At 39.2% G+C, this 16,209-nt stretch overlaps 1 protein-coding gene across 2 annotated transcripts in view; it reads right to left on the bottom strand.

The window, feature by feature from the left end:
- Window positions 1-16,209, bottom strand: part of Prpf40b (pre-mRNA processing factor 40 homolog B) — a 107,377-nt gene that overhangs the window by 90,808 nt on the left and 360 nt on the right. The window lies entirely within an intron of this gene.

Below are 16,209 nucleotides of genomic sequence, written 5' to 3' on the forward strand. Positions count from 1 at the left end.
GGTGCTCAACCACTGAACCACATCTCTAGCCCTTTTAAAAATATTTTATTTAGAAACAGGGTCTCACTAAGTTGCTTAGGGCCTTGCTAAGTTGCTGAGGCTGGCTTTGAACTTGCAATCCTCTAGCCACAGCCTCCTGAGCCGCTGGGATTACAGGACCGCACCATAGCACCTGGCTAGGGCTGCTAGTCTTTAGCAGAAGTTCTCTGTCATTGCCTAAGCTGCCACTCACTGTCTGGGGTTGGTGGTGTATTAGAGCTTTCTTTGTGAATTTTCTACGTATGTGGCCTTTTAGAGACACACTCTGCTTCTGTTCCCAAAAGAGCATCTTTCTTTGCCTTCTGCTCCTGGTCCACCATGCATCCTCATACCCATTGCTGCTTGGGTCTAGGTCATTCACTTCTCTGTAGTCCTGCCAATCCCTCCAGTTCCTCTGGCCATGTTGCCCAGCTCACAGCAGTATCAAGTTTCATAAGAGGGACTGACCTCATGCTGACTGCCCCATTTTCCTGGTCTGCCTCACACTGATAGCCTGTCTTATCTCTAGGCTCACAGGAATGTCCTCTCAGCATGTGGGGAAGGCTATTCATCTTTTTGTAGTTTGTGACTATGTTCTTCAAAATCCAGCAGCCCTTCTCTAAGATCTTTTCCTGATTATAAGTGTGGTCCTTGGACTCTCTGCATGATAGGTGCAAAAGCTGTGTGCATCTGCACACACAAAACACTTTTTGTAGCTGGAGATGAATCTTGGCTTTGAATCTATCATATTGCTATCCCCTTCCTCAGGTCCATAACTGCACAAAAGTAGATGCTGGTTCCCCTGTGTCCTCCAAGATGCACAAGAATACAGGCTTGCATAGATGTCCCACATGTTGGAGATAGACAGGGGTGGGGGACTTGTAACTTGTTATCTGGAAAAGAGATTAGGCAGGGTGAGGAGGAAAAAATATGGATAGGTAGGAGAGAGCAAAGAATGAAGAGAGGGAAGAGGAAATGTCCTGTGAAGTAAGACAAAAGGCAGATTTACAAGAAGAGCAGCAGATTCCCTAGGATTTGGCATAATGTGTTCAGCAGGTTCTTCTCCAGGTCAAGTCTTATCCCAGTCTGGACTGGTCCCCACAAGTTCTCAGGTGGGCAAGATGGCCACTTCCATTCCAGGGACTTGTTTCAGTTGCTCCTCCACCTATAACTGTGTTAACTCTTTCAGTGCCTCATCAACTCAAAAAAAGGAATGCCAGAAACCCACAGATGAACCAGCTGAGCTTGTCTGCAAGAAGTTGAATGTGTCACTCCCCAAAACCCTATAAATCCAGAAGAATTGAGACAGCTCTAGTCCTCACTCCATCCCTTAGCTAATGATTCTCAAGCTTTAGGGCAAATGAAAATCACACAGGAGCTTATTCTAAATGCAAGTTCAAGCTAGTGCTTTTAAATAAAAATTCTGGGTGTTGCTAAGTTGTATTAGAGCTTTAAGAAAAACTATTTTCCTCCTTCAGTCCCCAAACTGTACATTTTTAATAAAATAGAGGTTGGTTTATTTTAAAATATTCTGTCTCATTGCTATAACCCACACCTCCTTAACTAATTTTTGGAACCAAGTCCATAATCAGCCTGACATTGAGCGGGGCACCAAGCATAACAAATAGTAAATGGCTCTTTTATCTTAAGAGAACCTCAGGAATTGCTCCCAGTTTAAGAGTGAGACTCCAGAAAGAAGAGAATGTGAGATGTGAACAGCTAGCTCTGTGAATGATGTTGGAAATAGAATTTGATTTCTGAACAGCTTAAGTCAGCATGAGAAATGCCTGGTTGGGAATGAAAGTGAAGGTGTTCCTGACGCAGGTTGTACACAGAGGATAGCTGTGGCAGTATGGGGCCCTTTTCAGCCTCTTGGGTCTCAGGCTCACTCTTTTTGGGAGGCCTCACCCAATCATATCCAACATATTAAAATGCCTTCACATAAATGTATTACTTTAAATAATTTGACAGGATTTAAAAAAATAAATTTGGCTTAGAAATTAACCAACTAGGATTAAGTTATTTAATGTGTAGTTGGTTATGACTTTTCTGCAATCATCATGCATAGAGCTGAAATTTGACAGCGAATGAACTGACAATATTATGTTTTATAAACATTATATATATGTACTTTTTTTTTACATTTTGGCACCAATAGCATTTTTAAAGTTTTCATCTATTCTCATAGGCCTTGGTACTGTACTTAAGGTGCTTATTGACTAAACCTGCCCTGATAATGGAGGACTTTTCTGGATGTCCTCTAGCAAGATTCTCTGGCAAGCAAGCAGTGTCTGACAGATTCTTCTCCTGCTTTGCCAACAACTTCATCTCCTTGAAGGCAAAGAAGGCCTGGGTAGGCCAAGCTGTGAAGCCAAGAGGATTAGAAAACAAGAATATGTATGTGTGTGTGTGTGTGTGTGTTCATGTGTTACAGAACATTTTGATAAATTATGAACCATATATGTGACAGTGATTCCCTAAGATTATATCACCTAGTGACATGGTTGCCATTGTAGTTTGTATAAGTATAGTCTTTGATGTTTACACAATGGTGAAATTGCATAACAACACATTTCTTAGAACATATTCCCATTGTTAAGAAACACATGAGGCTGAGGCTATAGCTCAGTGGTAGAGCACTTGCCTAGCATGTATGAAGCACTGGGTCCAATCCTTAGCACCACATTAAAAATACACAAATAAAGGCATGCTGTCCATCTACAATTACAAAAAAAAATTTTTTTAAAAAGAAACACATGAGGGGCTGGGGTTATAGTGCAGTGGGAGAGTGCTTGCCTCGTATGCGTGAGGCACTAGATTCAATCCTCAGCACCATGTACATATAAAATAAAGATATTGTATCCACCTAAAACTAAAATTAATTAATTAATTAATTAAAAAAAAGAAACACATGAATGTGTGTGTGTGTGTATATATATATATATAGAGAGAGAGAATTACGTAAATATGTGTGTGTATATATATATATATATGTATATACATATATATATCATGTTTTTCTAGCAATGACTAGATACTATACCTAAGCCTCATTTTTTTTAATATTTACACAGTATCTTTATTTTTGTGTGATGTTGAGGATCAAACCCAGTGTTTTACACATGCTAGGCGAGCACTCTACCTCTAAGCCACAACCCCAGCCCTACAAGCCTCATTTTTTTTTTTCAGAGCAAAGTTCACATATATGGTCAAACAAGATATTGTTTCCACTCCCTAAAAACTCAGGGAAGCAAAGGCATGGGAAGGATTATTTCTTTAAGCTTATTTGGGAGCTGGCCATACCTCTGTTTGCATGGTACTTGGCTGCCGGGGTCCAGCCCTAGCGGGGTCCAGGGAGTCCTGAAGGATGAGTGGCGTCAGCAAAAAGATGAGACAGGAGTCGTTCTGTTGGAGCAATCTCCATGGAGAGCACTCTAATGCAGCTTTTTCTGGGTCATCTTTTATTACAATTTTTCTCATCATTATAGATTCAGAATACGTCATTGATTATACAATTTCAAAACTTTGCCAAGACATAACATTTTCTTAACCATAATTAGGGGTATAGAAAAATGTAACGTCAATTTACATTTTTCTAGGATGTGACCTTTAGTTATCAATCATTAATAAAATGCATCACTAATTTTCATTTTTTTTCAGATTTTCCCAAGATGTACTATTTTCCCCAAGATATACTATTTTCTTATTAACTAATGCCAAACTATGTAACCAGACTCCTAACCTATCATTAACCTTTAAGTTTTAAAGTACACCTGCACTTTATTTCTAATCTAAAATTCCCATCTAAAAAAGTCCCCTTAAATCTTATATTAAAATATCCTAAAGTTTATAAACCATTCTTAAAACATTCCAGAAACTTCCCATACAACTAAAAATTTTACTTAAGAATTCTAAACCCAAGAATCTAAATAGAATAATATTTCTAACATTACTCTAAAAATGTCTTATAAAGCTACTTTAATTAATTCCTAAATTTATTCTCATAAAACTGGTTGAGCTGCTTTCTCAAAGAGTTTCTTTGTTTCTCAGTCAAGGTACACTAGTTCTTATATCTTTACAATCTTCTCAATAAAAAGTAAGTTCTAAACATCAGTCCATTTTCTGCCAATATTAAGGATCATAAATTCCTATGTAAAGTAAAAAAGGGTTTATAGAAATGAAAAGAATGTATCCTTATATGTCTTAACTTTCCTAAGTGTATAACATAACTTTCCTTAATCAAGAATGAAACTACATATAGTGGGTTTTATACAATGAGCATAATGATTAGGTTTTCTAAGAGGCCAGAAATATGGACTTGGGTTTTAGTTGATATAATCAATGTGGTGCCTAAAATTCTCGTGACCTTTCGGAGAATGATTGTTGTCCATTATCAGTTTTGTCCTCAATGTGCTGAGATAGAAGAGCAGCTTTCTACTTTGTCCTTGATATGCTGAGGGGTAGTAGAACAGCCTTCAAGGCATGAACTACCTGTTATTTTCTAGCCATCTGAAATTCAATTTGATTTGGCATTTAACATACTCATGCCTCCTGTAAGGAACATGAGCATGAAAATGAAAAGTCCCAATTACATAAAAAAGGGTCTCATGGTTTCGGTTTCCCACCAACCAGCATGGCTTTGCCAGCATTCATCCTCACTGTGACCTTGTCAAGACAGTGGGAGGGGGATTGCCTTCACCACTTGGCCTCAGAAGCCTCCAAGATGAGCAAACAAAACTAATGTAGGAGGAGTCCTGGGTGAAGGATCTACTTTAGACCTAAACATGGCTGCAAAAATGCATGAAGTGAAAAGGACAAAAACCTTTTGGAAATAACCCGAAGAACCAGAGAGAGGGTAGCTATTCTTTCTCTAATGTGTCCCATTTACTACAGGAAGCTGACTGAAAATGTCAGAAACAAGATAAGCAGGCTGGGGAGATAGCTCAATTGGTAGAGTGCTTGCCTTACATGCCACAAGGCCCTGGTTTCAATTCGAAGAAGGAGAAGGAGAAGGAGAAGATAAGCATAATAATTTCATGAATAGAGGAGTCATCTTCTCACAGAGGAATGTGCATGGCTAAAATGTTGCAAATATCAGCTGGGGACTATGAAGTAGCTATATCTGATATATTACAGAATCCAGCCTAGTGAGAAAGGTGAAAAACATGCAAAACTAAATTATAGAATTATCAACAAACTAGATAAAAGCAAAGGAAAAAAATGTGAACTTAAAGTTAAGTCAATGGAAAGTAAACTAACACAGGTGAGTAAAATCAAACAAGCAACCCCAAAACTAAGTACTCAAGATGTATGGGACACTATCAAATGGTCTAATGTGATAAAAGTCCAAGAAGGTTAAATGCAAAAAACCCCCACACCTAAAAGTATCATAGTGAAATTGCTGAAACCAAAGATACTAGCTTTGGCAGATTTCTGCAAAAATAGTTTACCTGCAAATATGATGCATGGCTGGAACATACCAATAGCTAAGTTGAGTAGCATCCCATATGACATGGGCCATGAGGCCCTGAGCTGGTTAATGACTATTTATTAGCTTTAAGTTGGAAGGAAGAGGACATGGAGGTTGGATATACTAATCGCTGATCCAAATGTCCTTCAAGGTAGGCTCTTTGATTTGCCTATTGCTCCAAATTGTTTCCCTGGAGCTGACCAGCCGAAAACACCCAAAGCTCTGGAACACCACCTAAAACTTTTCTGAGGGATTGTCATTGCCATTGATGGCCATGTCTGTGAGAGGGGGACAGCTGTAAATAATTCAGGTTTACCATGAGGACAAGGAGATAAGTTTTCCTCTCCTACCACCTAGCTCTAAGTCCCTGTGTGGCTGTTGGTTGTTTCTGGAAGTTTTTTTACCTGCAATAGCCACTAGGCGGCAGCAAAGTGCCTGCTTAAGGGCTTTGGCAGGTCTTACTAGGAAGAGATGCAGAATTAAAAGCATGGAATTCCTGAAAGGTAGACAATGGAAACTGGTGGGGTCCATGTGAGAAGATGTGAGACAGATCCTGGAGGGTAAGTGTTATGGTTTGGATGTGAGGTGTACCCCAAAAGCTCACGTGTGAGACAGTGCAAGAAGGTTCAGAGGAGAAATAAAAGTCTTAACCCAGTGATTTAATCCCCTAATAGGGATTAAGTGAGTGGTAACTGAAGTGGTAGAGTATGGGAATTAGGGCATGGCTTTGGGTATATATTTGTATCTGGTGAGTGGACTCCCTCTCTCCTTCCTGATCACCACATAAGACACTTCTCTCTGAAATACTCTTCTGTCATGTTGTTCCTGACTCACCTGGAGCCCTGAGGAATGGAGCACACTGTCTATGGATTGAGACCTCTGAAACCATAAAATAAACTCTTCAAAGAAACTCTTCCTCCTCTACAGTTGTGCTGGTCAGGTCACTTAGTCACAGCATCAAAAAAGATGACTAAAACAGTATGTCAAAGGGAAGAGAAGGAGACAAGTGATTCCTGCCCAACTCTTTGGACATCTGGATCCTGCCAATGATGCATAGTGACAGAGTCTTCTCTGCCTAAGTCTCAGACCATTTCCTACTCACTTAAACACCTACCTCCAGCAAAGTCTTCATCTCTACAGTTCAGAGACCTGTCCTTTCAAATGATTATTTAGGCAACTATTTTTAGGAACTTCTCCAGCAGGCCCTTCCTGTAGACTTCTTCAAACATGTACCATGTTCTCATTTATTCACTCAACAAGCATCTGTTGGGCATCTCACACTAGGTAACATTCTAAGTGTTAAAGACACAGTATTGAATACAACAGATTTTTAAAAATCTTTTTAGTTATAGATAGAACACCTTTATTTTATTTTATGTGGTGCTAAGGATCAAACCCAGTGCCTCATGTGTGAGGCAAGGGCTCAACCACTGAGCTACAATTCCAGATCTACAATAGATTTTTTTTCTTAAATATACTTTCATGGAAGCTGGGCAAAGTGGCACATGCCTGTAATCCCAGAGGCTCAGGAGACTGAAGCAGGAGGATAGCAAGTTCAAAGATAGCCTCAGCAACAGCAAGGCGCTAAGCAACTCAGTGAGACCCTGTCTCTAAATAAAATACAAAATAGGGCTGGGATGTGGTTTAGTGGTCAAGTGCCCCTGAGTTCAATCCCTGGTACCAAAAAAAAAAAAAAAAGTACTTTCATGGAACTTATGTTTTGTTGGAGAGACGCAGACAAGAAACAAAAATAAATTAGTAAAATACAGTTGGTCAGATGGTAAAAGGTACTATGGAGAAACATTTCTGAAGACAGCATACAGTACAAAATGTAGGGGTTGCGACTTAACATCAGTCATGGCAAGCCTCGCGAGGGTGATATCTGAGGAAAGACTTGAAGAAGATGAAGAGGGGAGCCCAATTCCAGGTGGGAGCACAGTATGCCTGGCATATTCAAGGAATAACAGTGTCCTGTGTCTCTGGGGTGGATGAGCGTATAGAGGAGAAAGGAGAAATGAGGCCAGAGCCACGACTTGGGGGGGCAGGGCAGATCACATCAGGCCTTGTAGGCCACTCAAAGGACTCTGAATAAAATGGGAACCATTGTGGAATTTTAAGAAGAGAAGTGACATGATTTGATCTTCACTCTAAGAACATCATCAAGCACAATGATAAGCACAGACAGAAGACTGGAAACAGGAAGCAGGAAGCCCAGCTGAAGTTATTGTAATTCTCAGCCCACTTAGGAAAACCTAATCAATGAGTTCAAATCCCACCTCCACAAAGTCTCCCCTAATACTTCCTGAGACTCCCCTTCTCCTGGAGGCTTGCTGTCCTTTGTTCATGCATCTATTGCAACATCAGCCTATCCTGCCTTTGTCCTGGGGTTATTGGTGAACCTATCCTTGACACTACAGAGTAGAGGCCCAGTTGCCTTCACAGCTGTGACTGCTTCTCCCCTGGCTCAGAGGATTGTGTACATAGTAGAAACCAAGTCAAACTTTCTTGCCATGGAATAAGAGATTCCTCCTTAGTTGAGCTGCCTTGCTTTTATCTCTGAGGCTTCTCTCAAGCTGTGTTTCAGCTTAAAGAACCATATCTCATTGTATTAAACACTTAACAACCATGACAGCCCTAATGCAGTCTGTTAGCCACACTTCACAGTCCCTCAGCACAGCCATGTTACATGACACAGCTGGTCACTGGCCCACAAAGCAGCCTGTCAGAGCTATTAAGAAGCACACACAAAACATTGTCTGCCAAAGCTACTGGTCTCTCTGGAGGCTCCTGAAAGCAAACTAAATGAGTAATTGTTCACTTATTATTCCTTAAATATTTATTGAGCACCTACTGTAGTGCCATGCTTTATTCTAGGCAGTCAATACACAAAAGTGAATAAAACAAACTTCCAATGATCTTGCCACAAACACAGGGTTCTAATTCTATGAAAAACACTGGAGTAGTTAAAAAATAAATAAAACTAGGTTCTTATACTTCTGAGAACTCACAATCAATCCATCCATCCACCCACTCATTCAGCAACTCTTTCATGAGTATGTTGTGCTAAGGGCTGAGTTTGTAATGAAGACATTGGGTCATCATCTCTCTTCACACTCCAGTGTGGAGACAGAATAGTAAACAGTGGGGAACTAGCATGTAAAAAAAAACAATGGCAAGTGTTGTGATATGAGTACAAAGTAAAATGAACAGGGGAAGGTGATGCTCATTGCAGGGAGGGTCTAGGAAAGCTTTCAGGGGTAAGATTTTTTTTTTTTTTAAAGAGAGAGAGAGAAATTTTTAATATTTATTTTTTAGTTTTCAGTGGACACAACATCTTTATTTTATTTGTATGTGGTGCTGAGGATCGAACCCGGCTCCGCACGCATGGCAGGCGAGCGCACTACCACTTAAGCCACATCCCAAGCCCGGTAACTAAGATTTTAACAAAATGTTGGAGGTGTAACAGAACTATCTCAGCTGGCAGGGTGGAAAATTTGTGTGTGTGGAAGGGAGGGGGTGTTCCAAGGGAATGAGACATTACAAGTTCACAGAACAGAGGGTAGTTGGTAATGGGTATGGCTGTGGTTCAGGGGTTGTAGGAGACAAGTTCAGCTGGGATAGGACTTGGATGAGCTTGAAGGCCACCCAGAGGATTTTCACCTGTAGGCAATGGAGAACCATAATTTTTGAGAGGCATGGTAGTATCACATCTGTGCTTTATAGAAGCTGTTGGGGCAATGTAAAAAAAAATTAGAGAATAAATGCATACAGGGAGAGCAATCAGAGGAGCATTAATGAAGGTTGAACCAAAGTACAGTGAAGAACTAGTCATGATTGGACCTACTCATGCATGTTCTTAGTTGTTCACAAACATACTATTATATGGGACAGGGAGAAACAAAGAAAACCCCATTTGTCTTAAAAGATTTTTCAATTGAGAAACAAACCAGGAAAACCTTACCAGTCTCTCCTTTTCCTCTGTGATGTGATTATTGCCTTCCAGATGCTCCACTTATTATCTTCTGCCTATGCACTCTAGATGGGGTCCAGTGACTGGCTTCTCTCCTCTTTTTATGTCACAAGATATCCCAACATGACTTCACCTTCCCCAATGGCTTTAAACATCAGCTATTATGAAGATGATTTCTAAATTTACCCCCAATTCCAATTTCTCCCCTGATTCACAGAGCTGTATATGCCAACACTCAACTGAACTTTTGAATAGGTTGCCCACTAGCACCTCCGACTCAATTCATCCAAAGGAAGCTCATCATCTTTCCATCTCACCCCCAAGCCTGTGTCTCCATTTGTGTTCCTATCTCAATGCCTCCATCTACTGCCAAAGCTGAAAATCAGGGTATGAGTGCCTTATTTCTTGCATGGGTACATCCAATCTATTGCTAGTCCTATCCAGTCTACATCTTAAGTGTCTTCTCAGTGACTACCCTAATTTAGGCCACTTACTGGTTGCCCTGTCTCTGGCTTTACTCTTTCAATCAATGTTCCATAATACTCTAGAGAGATCTAAAATACATATCTCATATTACTCTCTTTAAAACTCTTTAATGACTTTTCTCTTTTTCTTAGGATAAAGTCTAATCATGGTCTATAAAGACTTTTGTGGCAGTTCTTCAGCCTTGCTGTGTGATATTCCATCATATGGAAGTACCACGATTTATTTTATTAGTACTCCAGTGATAGAGGTGTTTGGATGGTTTCTAAACTTTTGTTACTATAAACAATGCTATAAATTGGTATATATTTTGTATGCAAGCAAGTATACTAGATGAGAAATTATATGCATTGTAATTTTGACAAGTATTGGCAATTTACAGTTCTACCAGCAACATGAGAGGGCTTCTTTTCTCACAACCATGCCAAGGGTGTGTTGTCAAATGTTTGAATTTTTTACCAATCTGTAGGTAAAAAATTATAAACAAATGTAGTTTCAATTTTCTTGTGAGGGAGGGTTAGTATTAAAGGCCATTTATCTTCCTTTTCTGTTAACAATCCCATTTTCTTATTGAATTTTTGTTCTTTTTCATATTGATTTAGAGATTTTTTGTATATATTATACAAACAGTCCCTTTGTCTATGATATGAGTTGTGAATATTTCCCCCAGTTTGCCATTTGTCATTGTTTATGTTTTTTTTGCTTGGCAGAAATTATAGATTTTCATGTTGACAGAATTGGTCTTTTATGCTTTAAGAAATTTTGTGCCATCTCCAAAAATACAAATTTATAACATAAATTTATAGTTTTACATTTACTTAAAACACAATCGATTCATATGGATTTATTTTAGTATAAGACCTGAAGTAGAGATACCACATTATTTTCTTCCAGGTGGCTACATGATTGTTTCAATACTATTTATGGTATAATCCATCTTTTCCCTGCTGACAATGCCATCTTTATATAATATAAATATTAAATTTTTAATGTCTTGGGTACAGACTATTTTGCTTCTTGATAAATTGCCCATGCATGTGCTAATGTCCCCTGGATTTTACTATTTTAATTATTGTATTTTTTAATGGTTTACTATTTGGTAGAGCTATTTCCTTTTCATTAACCTTTTCAAAACGCTAATGCTATTCCTGATGCAGAAATTTCCATCTACACTTTATATTCAGGTTATGTAGTCTGTTGGTATTTTTATTAGATTGTGTTAAATTTATAGATTAATTTATGGAGAACTGACATCTTTATGATACTGAGTCTTTCTACACAGAGATAAAGTATGCTTTTCCATTTATTCAAGCTTCCTTTTGTGACCTTTGATAGCATTTTAGATTCGCGCACAGCATTTCAGCACATTTATGGTTAAGGTTACTACTGGTTAATTTACTTTGTTGTTGCTATTATAAATGATACTTTTATTCCCTTATACTTTCTATTGGCTGTTGTTCATTTTTTAAATATACCCATTTTGCTTAACTATCTTTTTTTTTTTTTTGGACAAATTATCTTTTTTGGGGGGAAGGGTACCATGGATTGAACCCAGGGGCACTTAACCACTGAGCCACATTCCAAGCCCTTTATTTCTTTAAGACAGTATCATGCTAAATTGCTGAGGCTAGCTTTGAACATGCAATCCTCCTGCCTCAGTCTTCCAAGTTGCTGGGATTACAACTATGCCTAGTTTGCTAAATTATCTTATTTGAATAAGTTTTCTGGGTGATGTTCTTGGGTTTTCCAGGTAGGCTATCATCATAAACATTTTAATTCTTATGCTTTTATATTTCATTCCTTTCTCTTCTATAATTTTTTAAAATATTTATTTTTTATTTTTTAGTTGTAGATGGACAGCATGCCTTTATTTCACTTATTTATTTTTTTATGTGGTGCTGAGGATCAAAAACAGTGCCTCACGTATGTGAGGTGAGCACGCTACCACTTGAGCCACATCCCCAGCCCCTCTCTTCTATAATTATGTAGGAAAGTATTCCCAAAGCCATGTTAAATAAAAAGAGCTGGGGGCCAACCTTGTCACACACCTAATTTTAATGGGAATAATATAAGTTTATAATAAGTATGATTCTGAACTTTGGACTAAGATGGGTAAGTTTTGTAATGTTAAAGAGGTTGAATGGGGGCTAGGATTTTAGCTCAGTGGTAGAGCCTAGCATGTGTGAGGCACTGGGTTCAATTCTCAGCACCACATATAAATAATTAAAATAAAAGTCCATCAACAATTTTTTAAAAATTTTAAAAGAGGTTGAAAGTTTCAAAGTTTTGTCTGTGACTCTCTAACTTGGAATTGATATTTTAGAGGGTTCAATCTGAGTATTCCAGTCTTCCTTTGCAAATCATTTCTCTTCATTTGGAGGGAAAAAAAAAACAGCACACACAGACATCAAGTAGTATATATATATATTGACTTAAAATACATTATGAATCCAAAGGTAACTTTATACTGGTTATCAGCTTTATTAAATTTAACTTTTTAAGAAGGTGAAGTACATGAGCATACAGCATAAAGATCCTGTATCTTGTGACTGGATCCAATGAGGTAACAGTCTTAGGTGAAAGGTTAACTGATGCTACTTTGGTGGACAGGAATGAAGAGGGACTGTGCTATCAAAGTCTGAGTCACAGATTCAGTTCACCTGGCAGGAGATGCTGAATCCCAAGCCATTAGAACAGTACAACAACTAACATATGTTAAAAACTTGCCATATGCTACTAACTGATTTAAGTAGTGATTTACTCCTCAGAATCATCCTATGAAATGGGAGTTATTTTTCCCCCACAGATGATGAAACTGAGGCATATAACTGTATCTTGCTCATGGTCACAAACTAATAGGCAATAGAGGTCTGAAACTAGGTACTTCACTCCAGAGCCTGCATTCTTAACCACTCTGTTCTAATCACCAAGAAGGAGCCTAGAGTTCTTAGCAAAAGTTCATGAGGAACCATGAATTGACCTCCAGTGTAAGCCACATCCATAACAGGGAAAGAGTGCTAGACAATGAAAAACTACTAGGGAGGGTCAATTGTGAGGCTGGGTGATAGCTGCCATCACTAGCTTTTCTTTTCATCCTCTCTTCTGCTTCTTTGCTGGCTTCTCCTCCTCAACTGTACCTTAAATGTGCCACATCCTCATCTCTGATAATGACTTCCTAATGTATCTCCAGCCTAGATCTCTTCCCTTACCTAACTAGTGTGTCTCCCTCTCTGATTCAATACCTCCATAAGATACCTTACAGGCACCTCCAACTTACCATGACTAACAGAACTTTTTCTGCCCTATACAATCATGCTCCTCCCACAAACTTCTCCTTTGCAGTAAATTTATTTAAGACATTTATTCAATGTTTGTTTGGCAATGAACCAAATAAGACAAAAACTACTGCCCTCAGAGATTCTACTGCGGGGAGACATACGATAAACAGAAAAAATAAGTAAATTACATCATACATTAGAAGATAGTAAGGATTAGAGAGAAAAACAAAGCTGAGAAAAAAACAAGAAGTATAGGAAATAGGGACTAGAATTTTTAAAATGGCAAAGTAGAGGAGCAGATGGGGTTAAAGAAATAATAGGGGCTAGGCCATGAACTTTTATTCTGAGGAAGAGGGAGGATTTTCAACAAATGCAGGACATAATTAGATTTCTATTTTAATAGGAATACTCTTGTCTCTGTAAATAGATTAAATGAGGCACAGTATGGATGAAAACTGAGACCATTTGGGGAGCTTTTGCAATAGTCCAGATCAGAGATAATGTGGATGGAAACTTTGGCTGGGAAATGGTGGAAAACCTAGTAAAACAGGGTCAGATTCTGGATATAATCTGGAATGGATCTTTATCATCCACCCAATTTTTTAGGCCAAAACTAAGTCTTACCCTTGATTCTTCCTTTCCTTCATATCCAAATCCAACTCATTAGCAAGTCCTTATGATTCTATGTCTAAAATATATGTTGATGTCACTGTTTCTGTTCATGTTCACCATCTCCACAACCCAACTAAAACACCACTCACCTGGGCTTCTGCAATAGCCTCTACCTCTCTCTTTGCTTCCACTTTTGCCCCCCTACAAGTCATTCTTCAGAAGCAGCCATAACACTTTAAAAATTATATTATATCATAGGGTGCTCTTGTTTATAATCTTTAAGAGCTTTACACAGCACTAAGAATAAAAGACAAAATCTATACTGTAAACTACTGGGCTGATGTGATCTGCCTGGAGACTTCTCATTCTCATCTCCTTCCTTCTTTTTTTTTTTTTTTTTTAATACCAGGGACTGAACCCAGGGTGCTTAGCCACTGAGCCACATCCCCAGCCCTTCTTATTTTGAGACAGGAGGTTTTCACTAAGTTGCTTACAGCTTTGATAAATTGCTGAGGCTGGCTTCCAAGGTGTGATCGTCCTGCCTCAGCCTCCCAAGCCGCTGGGATCATAGGCATGTGCACCACTATGCCAGCTCTTCCCTTTCTTTTTTTTTTTTTTTAATTTTTATTTATATTTAGTTGTAGTTGAACACAATATCTTTATTTTATTTATTTTATTTTTATGTAGTACTGGGGATCGAACCCAGGGCCTCGCACGTGCTGGGCGAGCGCTCTACCGCTGAGCCACAACCCCAGTCCCCCCCTTTCTTTTCTTGATCACTCTATTCCTTTAGGCTCCTTTTCACTTCTCAAATTTACCAAACTCTTTTCTGTTTCAAAGCCATGCTGTCCCCTCTAGCTGCTTTGTCTCCTAGCTCTTTGCATGACTGATCTCTTATTAACCACCAAATCTCAGCTCAATTGTCACTTTTGGGGGGGTGTTGTATTGGGGATTATATTAAAGGCCTCTTGCATGCTAGGCAAGTGGCTCCCCTACTGAGCTACATTCCTTTTTTTCATTTCATTTTTGAGCCAAGGTCTCACCAAGTTGCTGGGGTTGACCATGAACTTGTGATCCTCCTGCCTCAGCCTCCCTTCTACCTCTGTTCTGAATAGCAAGGCAAGCACCTTCATACCTAGATCAACTGTCACCTTTTTAGGAAGACCATCCTATTAACTATCATGTGGTATAGATACTATACTAAACTATATTATATCCACTATAGTCCGCCATACTATGTACCAGGAAACTCAATCTTTTATGGGAGATAAAACATGTACAGTGATATAGGCTTGCCTACCTACATGACACTCTAGGTTTTGATCCCTAGCTCCACAAAATAAAAAACAAAAACAAACAAACAACCAAATGCAGGGGCAGGGGTTGGGGCTCAGTGGTAGAGCACTTGCCTAGCATGCATGAGGCACTGGGTTCATTTCTCAGCACTGCATATAAATAAATGAATAAAATAAAGGTCCATCAACATCTAAAAAATATTTTTTTAATATTTTAGTTGTAGTTGGACACAATACCTTTATTTATTTGTTTTTACGTGGTGCGGAGGATTGAACCCAGGGCCTCACATGCGCTAAGCAGGCGCTCTACCGCTAAGCAGGTGCTCTACCGCTGAGCCTCACCCCAGCCCCTAAAAAATATTTTTAAAAAAATTATTAAAAACAAAAAACTTCAGGTACATACTCATCTAACAAGTTCTCAGTAAATGAGGTGAAGGGTCTTGAAGTAGAGAGCTATCATACACTTGTCAGGGTCCAAAAGGGTCAGTCTCACTTTGACACAAATCTTCTGGCAATGTCCTGGTTTTATTTTGTGGTGGGGGAGATCAAACCGATGGCCTCACGAATATTAGACAAGCATTCTACCGCTGAGCTAAAACCCCTGGCCAAGCTGCATCTTAAAGTAGTCCTCAAAGGAAGTATAAAACAAATAAAACTCTAGACTAAACTCGCCTTTCTAGCTTTTGCAGGCACCTCTCAGTCCAGGACTCCCAACATTTCCTTTGTTTTCCCATCCCCAAGATTGCCCCTAGGGCACTCTATGAAGGTGCTTCAATCTTTCCCGGTGCCCACAACTGTCTCCAGCAGCCCAGGTGGGGCCAGGTTGATGGGACCAACTGGGTACTCTCCTTTTCCCAAGGAAAGGGAATGCGGACCACGAATCTCCCTGTTCCTACTATACGTTACATCTCCACGGACAGAGCGATCTCCTCAGTATCTTTTCCCTGTCTTATGTCTACCATGGGGCCTGAGAAAGTAGTTTCTCTAAAATCACTGATGAAATCAAACAATGCATATTTGGTCTCGGAAAACCCCTAAGTCTCCTCTCCCATACCTAGTACGAATTCCGAAGCTGAAATCCAA

Source organism: Marmota flaviventris, chromosome 3, assembly GCF_047511675.1.
Source record: "Marmota flaviventris isolate mMarFla1 chromosome 3, mMarFla1.hap1, whole genome shotgun sequence".
Lineage (NCBI taxonomy): Eukaryota > Metazoa > Chordata > Mammalia > Rodentia > Sciuridae > Marmota > Marmota flaviventris.